This window comes from Aegilops tauschii, chromosome 4, assembly GCF_002575655.3.
Source record: "Aegilops tauschii subsp. strangulata cultivar AL8/78 chromosome 4, Aet v6.0, whole genome shotgun sequence".
Lineage (NCBI taxonomy): Eukaryota > Viridiplantae > Streptophyta > Magnoliopsida > Poales > Poaceae > Aegilops > Aegilops tauschii.
Window position 1 is genome coordinate 249,911,396 of NC_053038.3, and position 10,717 is coordinate 249,922,112.

Genomic DNA, 10,717 nt, shown 5'->3' on the forward strand with positions numbered 1-10,717 from the left:
CACTTCCCGGACTCCGCCGAAAAGAGACCATCACGGCTACACACGCGGTTGCTGCATTTTAATTAAGTCAAGTGTCAAGTTGTCTACAACCGGATATTAACAAATTCCCATCTGCCACATAACCGCGGGCATGGCTCTCGAAAGTTTATACCCTGCAGGGGTGTCCCAACTTAGCCCATCACAAGCTCTCACGGTCAATGAAGGATATTCCTTCTCCCGGAAAGACCCCATCAGTCTCGGAATTCCGGTTACAAGACATTTTGACAATGATAAAACAAGACCAGCAAGACCGCCCGAATGTGCCGACAAATCTATATAGGAGCTGCACATATCTCGTTCTCAGGGCACACCGGATGAACACTACGTACAGCAATCGAAGACCCCGGGTGAAGGAGTGGCACCGCAAGTGGCTCTAGGTTGGACCAACACTCAGAGGAGCACTGGCCCGGGGGGGTTAAATAAAGATGACCCTCGGGTTTGCAACCCCAAGGGAAAGTTATAGGTTGTTAGGCAAATGTAAAAATCAAGGTTGGGCCTTGCTGGAGGAGTTTTATTCAAAGCGAACTATCAAGGGGGTCCCATAACCCCAACCGCGTAAGGAACGCAAAATCAAGGAACATAACACCGGTATGACGGAAATTAAGGCGGCAAGAGTGGAACAAAACACCGAGCAAAAGACCAAGGCTTCCACCCTTTGCCAAGTATATAGATGCATTAATTAAATAAGAGATATTGTGATATCCCAACATAATCATGTTCCAACATGGAGCAATCTTCAACTTCACATGCAACTAACAATGTTATAAGAGGGGCTGAGCAAAGCGGTAACATAGCCAGACAACGGTTTGCTAGGAAGGTGGGTTAGAGGCTTGACATGGCAATATGCGAGGCATGATAAACAAGTGGTAGGTAGCACGACACAACAATAGAATGAACAACTAGCAAGCAAATATAGAAGTGATATCGAGGGTAATGGTCATCCTGACTGAAATCCCGCTAGGAAGAAGACGGAATCCAAGAAGTAGATGAACCAACGTAGTCGAACGAATCCTCACAATCGCAATGTAACCGGAACTATCAAGGAGAAGCGCAACCGAAAAGAAGCAAACATCATGGTAAACAACCATCACATAAACATGGCATGATGCACAATCAAATATGATGCATGTACGGTTTAAATAGCATGGCATGGCATGGCAAAGTGCAACAAGCAATACTAAAAATTAAGTAGGGCTCAATATGCAACGAGTTGCATATTGACGAAACACCACATGACTTATTTAGTTCTCTCTTGGTTATGTACCCAACAACATTATATGTTGTTAAACATGGCAAGAGGTGAAGCATAAATGAAAACTACCTCTTTAAGCAAATTTAAATCAGGCCGGAAATAACATACAACAATTCCGGAAAAATCCCCATATGCATATTTCGAATTTGGTACTGATCTGCATAAAACATATTTTATTGTTGTTAAACATTCAAAGTAATGTCACCATGCTAATATATTCATTTTTCTACCCCATTTACACATAAAGTTTATTTAATTCGGAGCTACGGTTAATTAGTTATGCAATAAATCATTTTAGCAACATATTTATGCAAAATAAATGCAAACAGCAATTTAAACCTTTTAAGCATGGATGACAGCAGCATATTATGAAACTAGACAAAATTCTAAGCATTTTATATGTAAAGTTTGTTTTAATACGATGCATGGTTATTTAGGTGTGAGCATTTTAAAATGATGGCAATTTTCTGTAATTATGCATGTGATGGATATTTAGCAAATTCGTCCAAGGGAAAAACCGTCCATGGGCTGAAACTGTCTAGCCCAACAAGCACAGGAGAGGGGCTGGGCGCTGCTCACCATGGGCCATGGCCCAGTTCGACAGAGAGGGAGGCCGGCAAGGGGATCTAGCAGCGGGTGGCTGGGCCGTGGCGCGACCCATGAGTGCATGGGAGGCTGGCCAGTTGCATGACGAGGAGGGGCGCGGTCAATGTGCACGGTCGCATGGGGCTCGAGCAGTTCGAGCTGCCGGCGGCGCGAAGTAGAGGAGTCCATGGCGCGGTTGTGGACTTGCGGCAAGTGTCAGATCAGGACAAGGAGAGGCACGGGGACACGGATCCAAGCATGGGGCGACGAGGCAGGGGTCCTGCAGGTGCGCGGGCGACGAGGAGGTCGGGGCGCTGGTGTCCCGTGGCCGCGATGAAGCGGCGGAACGGCACCATGGCGTGGTGAAGGGAGCTCATGTTCTTCCTGTACAAAGAGAGGCACTAGACTAATAGAGAGAGAAGGAGAAATCGAGAGGAAGGAGGGGACCAAGGCGAGGGTCAGCGGAGCACGGGCCTGGGCGGCCATAGTCGACCTACGACGAGGCAGGAGGCCTGCTGGTTCTTCCGACGAGCGGTGAGGGGACAAGGTGAGGAGGCGCTCAGGCACCTACCCGCTAGATCAAGGGCTCGAGGAGCTCCTCTCCTTTGGTGCTGGACATGCATGGGAGCCGGGAGGGGAGGCGGCTGCGAGCAGTGGTTGGTGAGGAGCAGGGGCGCATGAGGAGCTGCTGCTGGTCTTGGTCGTCAGCGGGGATGAGGCCTCGGGCACGAGGAGATCCACGAGCGGCGCTGGTTGGCCTGGTGCTGCATACGAGGGAGGATTTTGGATCGGGAAGGATCCCGAGGAAGGAGGAGGGAATGGACAGGGGTGGCAGCGGTTAGGAGGATCCCTTAGGGATTTGGTCTGATTATATAGGTAGGGAACTAGGCTTAGGGTTATACGGTTCCTCCGATCGTAATCGGACGGTCTGAGATAAATAGGTTAGGAGAGTCCAATGAGAAACTGATGATGATTTAGGGATCTTTGGGGATGATCCAGATTCAACGGTCATGACTGCCCGGGTTGGGTCCGGGAAGTTTCGGACACGCACGCAAAGGGGGTTTGGCGGTCACGGTCAAGAGGGAAGCGAAAACCCGATTGGTCTGGAACGGTCAACGAAGGCAAAGCGGTCCGAGGGAAGGTGATGAAGGCAAAGGGAGAAACGGCAACGACGAGCGAATGCAAGTTTTTGAAAAATGACGGCAACAGAGTGCCGATGCAATGCGAATGATGCGATGATGAATGCAACAAACAAATAAATAAAGAGCTGACACGCAAAACATGGAAGGCATCTGGAACGCCGGTCTTGGGGCATCACAACTCTCCTCCACTTACAAGAGATCTCGCCCCGAGATCTAAGGATGGCACCGGAGAGAAGCGGAAGAGGAAGAGGTAAAACAAGTTGCTTCTTTGACATACAAGTGAAACCATCAAACCTTGAGAGGTAGAAAACTGGAAGAAATGACATGACTGAGATGAACGAAATTGAAAACATCCCTTTAGGAAGAGGAGTAATGAATAGGACGACAACCAAGAGCTCAAAGAACGATATAGACTCTGAAAGCACTCCGGTTAAAATGAGATAGAGAAGGCATTAGGATGAAAGAATTCAGACAGCACCCCGACTGAAAGGTGAGGCAAGACTTGATAAGATGAAAGAACTTGAATAGAGGATACCACACTCATGTTAAAAGGATAGCCAAGGAAAAGAACCTGATCTTGATAAAACGAGATGATGAGTCAAAGAGAGTAACATCACAATGCCTCCGGAACGAAAGAATGGAAGTTAGATGGTTGGAAGAAAAGAATGGAGAAGATAATGACAACTTCAACTGCAATTGAATTTGGAAAGCATCCTTCCAAGAAGGTTAGAATGGAGTTGTTGGAAAACCAACAACGAAAAGAATAAGCTTGTAGTGGGCTTATGGAAACATCTCAACATTATGAGGTGACAAACGGCCATTAAAGAAGAACATTGATTTGAGTGAGAGTACCAAAGAGATGAAAAACTTCTTTCACCGCAAGAATAGGAGGAAGCTTGGATTATCGATAGACACCACAATTAGCAACATTCCTTAGGGAAGGCTTTAAGTGAAATCTATACCAAGATAACACCAATGAATAAATTGTTGGGTTGAAAAGATCTCATGAACGAAGAGAAAATGATGGATTTAAATATCTCATTCCTGACAACTTGTGAATCATGAAACACGAGAAGAAATTGCCAAGGATGACATAACACCATCTCAAGAGATAAGGTAGACAGAATTGCACTTCGTAATGCAAGATGAAGAATGCTTGAATTCCTCAAAACAAAACATGTGTTGAACACCATGTTTATTTTTTAGTATAACTTGGCGGTTCTTAACTCCGAGAGAAATCTTGAAGAACAATTGAAGAATGAAAGGAATCCTTGACGAACCACCATGTTGAGCCTTCGTGAGAACTCCGGTAAGAAATGAAATGGTAGGAAGGAAGTGAACGTTGAAAAATAACAAGATGTTAACCTTGTGATGATTTAGATGGAGCTTCGCGATGAAATAATTGAGAGCTTGGAACTCCGAAAAGAAAAATATGAAGCATCTCGAACCGAGAATGTGATATGACGAACAACTCCGGAAAGAAAGATGAATCACTTGGATGAAACAAGAATACGAATTATGTTATGTGTAGCCTTCACCAATTTAAATTGATGGCAACCAACGGATTTGACATACTACTCATTCTCATTGAAAAAGGATTGAAGAGAGATATTGCTCAACTTGGGAAGGTCTTCAACGAACCACCGGTAGGATTTGGGAAGAACGAATGAATTGATACGGTAACAAAGGAAGAGGAATCTCGAACGAACCACCGTAAGAATTGAAAATGGACGAAGAAAAGATAAAGAAACACCGGGAAGAATTAGAAAACGAACGGAGATACTTGAGAGATTTTAGATATAAGAGAATGAAGAGATGACAAGCTGATTAGAGAATACTTGAATGATGCACCGGTAAGATTTGGAGAACGAGAGCTGATAGCTGGAATGAATAATTCTGAGATGATGGGCTCTGGAGAATCAAACTGAAAAGACTCCTGAATTACTTCGGATGGGTGAAAAGAATTCTCAAAACCGAAAACAATTATGAGAGGATGGCATCAAGCTTGAACTACGCACCTTTGGAAGAACGGGTAAGGATTTAAGAGGAACTCTTCTTCGGTCTTCAAAATCCGAGAATGACGACGAGAAACACCACCATGAATTGTTGAGATACTCCGGGAGAATGAAAAACAAAGAGGTTGAGCCAACAATGAAAAATAATTTGAAATAGATCTTGGAAAACATCTGACTGATGAAATTCATTCTTACGTCAAACTTCGAAAAGAATTTGGGCATAGCTTCGAGAAAATTAGAAGGGTCAGGTAAGATCCTGGGAAAAGACATGTGGGTTAGGGCGTGATGACGGTGATGATGAAGCTACCGTCAAAGGGCTTCGCCTAAGCACTATGACGATATGACCGAGGTGGATTATGGTGGAGGGGGGCACCGCACACGGCTAAGAGATCAATGATCAACTTGTGTGTCAATGGGGTGCCCCCTCCCCCGTATATAAAGGAGTGAAGGAGGGGGAGGGTCGGCCCTCTACTATGGCGCGCCCTAGGGAGTCCTACTCCCACCGGGAGTAGGATTCCCCCCTTCCAAGTAGTAGGAGTAGGAGAGAAGAGACGGAAGGAGGGGGCGCCGCCCCTCCCCCCTAGTCCAATTTGGACTAGGCCTTGGGGGGGGCGCAGCCTGCCCTAGGCAGCCCCTCTCTCTCCCCTAAAGCCCAATAAGGCTCGTATACTCCTCGGGGGGTTCCGGTAACCCCCCGGTACTCCGGTTAATGCCTGAACTCACCCGGAACCATTCCGATGTTCAAACATAGTCATCCAATATATCGATCTTTATGTCTCGACCATTTTGAGACTCCTCGTCATGTCCGTGATCATATCCGGGACTCCGAACAACCTTCGGTACATCAAAACACATAAACTCATAATACCGATCGTCACCGAACGTTAAGCGTGCGGACCCTACGGGTTCGAGAACTATGTAGACATGACCGAGACACGTCTCCGGTCAATAACCAATAGCAGAACCTGGATGCTCACATTGGCTCCCACATATTCTACGAAGATCTTTATCGGTTAAACCGCATAACAACATACGTTGCTCCCTTTGTCATCGGTATGTTACTTGCCCGAGATTCGATCGTCGGTATCTCAATACCTAGTTCAATCTCGTTACTGGCAAGTCTCTTTACTCGTTCCATTATGCATCATCCCGCAACTAACTCATTAGTCACATTGTTTGCAAGGCTTATAGTGATGTGCATTACCGAGAGGGCCCAGAGATACCTCTCTGATACACGGAGTGAGAAATCCTAATCTCGATCTATGCCAACTCAACAAACACCATCGGAGACACCTGTAGAGCATCTTTATAATCACCCAGTTACGTTGTGACATTTGATAGCACACAAAGTGTTCCTCCGGTATTCGGGAGTTACATAATCTCATAGTCATAGGGACATGTATAGGTCATGAACAAAGCAATAGCAACATACTAAACGATCAAGTGCTAAGCTAACAGAATGGGTCAAGTCAATCACATCATTCTCTAATGATGTGATCCCGTTAATCAAATGAAAACTCATGTCTATGGCTAGGAAACTTAACCATCTTTGATTCAACGAGCTAGTCAAGTAGAGGCATACTAGTGACACTCTGTTTGTCTATGTATTCACACATGTACTAAGTTTCCGGTTAATACAATTCTAGCATGAATAATAAACATTTATCATGAAATAAGGAAATAAATAATTACTTTATTATTGCCTCTAGGGCATAAATAATAACTTTATTATTGCCTCTAGGGCATATTTCCGGTTGGAAATAGAATTGGGATGACAATCTCAATAAATAAGAAGGATTAGTATTCACATAGGAATATGAGAACACCGCTTAGGAAAGCTATGGAATTAACACTTGACATCGAGGCAACTCGAATACCATAACTCAAAACAAAACAAAGGATTGGCTTGCAAAATAAGCCGGAAGCAAACATATGATAGATCCCATATCCTATCATGTGTCTGTTGGAAAGATATGCTACATGATACTTGAATTGCCACCTATAAACTCCCAAAACTTTCTGGTTATGCAGTCTGGTGTTGGGGATACAGGGGAAGCAATATATCTCACCCAACTAAACAATCCCTACGTCCAGCTGTATCCATCCATCAGCACATAACCAAGAAAACTACAGAAATTGTGTACCGTACCTCAACCTTCGAAAAGCATCTGTTATACGAGCTATGGCAATACTCCCAAACTCCTGCCCCAGTACTGGGTGGCATCGAGGTTATCTCACCAACAACTGCATAGAAGAGATTTTTGATGTCAGCGAACTCGGGTATTTCAGAACTGCAACGATAAAATTGTGACGACAACACCTCGGAGCTCAACTCGCCGGGACACTGCCACAACCCCTAAATGTCAGGAGGCACCAAGAACAATGTTCTCATCACAAGAATATCGGAACGATCCCAAGATACCCGCGTGATCCTAAAAAAATTAGTGAAATTTGAGGAGAGGAAAGCCAAAACATCTACGTCAGGAGGCCTCACCAGAGCGACGAAGGGGACTAAGGAGTAAAAAGAATCCTACTCTCCGATATATATAATCCTAAGACTCAAAACATTTTTGTTCTAGACTCAATAAAGTTAGTGATTCGATCAAGCAGGGGGCTCCTAAGTCGAGGATGGCTCTGATTACCAACTTGTAGCGCCCACGATGCGGCTATATCTCCCACGTGTCGAGGCACGACTTAGAGGCATAACCGCATTGTGGTTGTGTCGCAAGAAGGGCCATCTTCACACAATCCCATGTAATGAACAATAAAGGGATAAAGAGAGTTGGCTTACAATCTGCACTTCACACAATACTTAAATAAATCATACATCATCCAAAATACACACATAGACCGACTACGGTCAAATCCAAATGAAAAGAAGATGACCCCAAATGCTAGATCCCCGATCGTCCCAACTGGGCTCCACTACTAATCATCGGGAAACGAAACATAGTAATGACCAAGGTCCTCGTCGAACTCCCACTTGAGTTCGGTAGCATCACCTGCACTGGTATCATCGGCACCTGCAACTGTTTTGGTAGTATCTGTGAGTCACGAGGGCTTAGCAATCTCAAAACCCGTGAGATCAAGACTATTTAAGCTTATGGGTAGGATGTCATAATGAGGTGGAGTTGGAGCAAGCACTAAGCAAATATGGTGGCTAACATACGCAAATAAGAGTAAGATGAGAAGCTACGCAACGGTCGTGAAGCTAGAAGTGATCAAGAAGTGATCCTGGACCTACTTACGTTCATACATAACCCAAACCGTGTTCACTTCCCGGACTCCACCGAAAAGAGACCATCACGTCTACACACGCGGTTGATGCATTTTAATTAAGTCAAGTGTCAAGTTGTCTACAACCAGATATTAACAAATTCCCATCTGCCACATAACCGCGGGCACGGCTCTCGAAAGTTTATACCCTGCAGGTGTGTCCCAACTTAGCCCATCACAAGCTCTCACGCTCAACGAAGGATATTCCTTCTCCTGGAAAGACCCCATCAGTCTCGGAATCCCGGTTACAAGACATTTCGACAATAATAAAACACGACCAGCAAGACCGCCCGAATGTGCTGACAAATCCCGTTAGGAGCTGCACATATCTCGTTCTCAGGGCACACCGGATGAACACTACATACAGCAACCGAAGACCCCGGGTGAAGGGGTGGCACCGCAAGTGGCTCTAGGTTGGACCAACACTCAAAGGTGCACTGGCCCGGGGGGGTTAAATAAAGATGGCCCTCGAGTTTGCAACCCCAAGGGAAAGTTATAAGTTGTTAGGCAAATGTAAAACCAAGGTTGGGCCTTGCTGGAGGAGTTTTATTCAAAGCGAACTGTCAAGGGGGTCCCATAACCCCAACCGCGTAACGAACGCAAAATCAAGGAACATAACACCGGTATGATGGTAACTACCAAGTATATAGATGCATTAATTAAATAAGAGATATTGTGATATCCCAACATAATCATGTTCCAACATGAAGCAATCTTCAACTTCACCTGCAACTAACAACGCTATAAGAGGGGCTGAGCAAAGCGGTAACATAACCAGACAACGGTTTGCTGGGAAGGTGGGTTAGAGGCTTGACATGACAATATGAGAGGCATGATAAACAAATGGTAGGTAGCGCGACACAATGATAGAACGAACAACTAGCAAGCAAAGATAGAAATGATATCGAGGGTAATTGTCATCTTGACTGAAATCCCGCTAGGGAGAAGACCGAATCCAAGAAGTAGACGAACCAACGTAGTCGAACGAATCCTCACAATCGCAACGTAACCGGAACTATCAAGGAAAAGCGCAACCAGAAAGAAGCAAACATCATGGTAAACAACCATCACATAAACATGGCATGATGCATAATCAAGTATGATGCATGTCCGGTTTAAATAGCATGGCAAAGTGCAACAAGCAATACTACAAATTAAGTGGGGCTCAATATGCAACGAGTTGCATATTGACGAAATACCACATGACTTATTTAGTTCTCTCTCGGTTATGTACCCAACAACATTATATGTTGTTAAACATGGCAAGAGGTGAAGCATAAATGAAAACTACCTATTTAAGCAAATTTAAATGGGGCCAGAAATAACAAACAATAATTCCAGAAAATCCTCATATGCATATTTCGAATTTGGTACTGATTTGCCTAAAACATATTTTATTTTTGTTAAACGTGCAAAGTAATGTCACCATGTTAATATATGCATTTTTTACCCCATTTACATATAAAGTTTATTTAATTCGGAGCTACAGTTAATTAGTTATGAAATAAATCATTTTAGCAACATATTTGTGCAAAATAAATGCAAACAGCAATTTAAACCTTTTAAGCATGGATGACAGCAACATATTATGAAACTAGACAAAATTCTAAGCATTTTACATGTATAGTTTGCTTTAATACGATGCATGGTTATTTAGGTGTGAGCATTTTAAAATGATGGCAATTTTCTATAATTATGCATGTGATGGATATTTAGCAAATTCGTCCAAGGGAAACAAACGTCCATGGGCTGAAACTGTCTAGCCCAACAAGCACAGGAGAGGGGCTGGGCGCTGCTCACCATGGGCCATGGCCCAGTTCGACGGAGAGAGAGGCCGACAGGGGGATCTAGCAGCGGGTGGCTGGGCCGTGGCGCGGCCCATGAGCGCGTGGGAGGCTGGCCAGTTGAACGACGAGGAGGCGCGCGGTCAGTGCGCACGGTCGCGCGGGGCCGAGCAGTTTGAGCTGGCGGCGGCGCGAAGCAGAGGAGTCCATGGCGCGCATGTGGACTTGCGGCAATCGTCAGATCCGGACAAGGAGAGGCATGGGGACGTGGATCCGCATGGGGCGACGAGGCAGGGGTCCTGCAGGCGCGCGGGCGACGAGGAGGTTGGGGCGCCGGTGTCCCGTGGCAGCGATGAAGTGGCGGAACGGCGCCATGGCATGGCGAAGGGAGCTCATGTTCCTCTTGTACAAAGAGAGGCACTAGACTGAGAGAGAGAGGAGGAGAAATCGAGAGGAAGGAGGGGACCAAGGCGAGGGTCAGCGGAGCACGGGCCTGTGCGGCCGTAGTCGACCTCCGGCGAGGCAGGAGGCCTGCTGGTTCTTCCGACGAGCGGCGCGGGGACGAGGTGAGGAGGCGCTCGAGCACCTGCCCGCTGGATCGAGCGCTCGAGGAGCTCCTCTCCT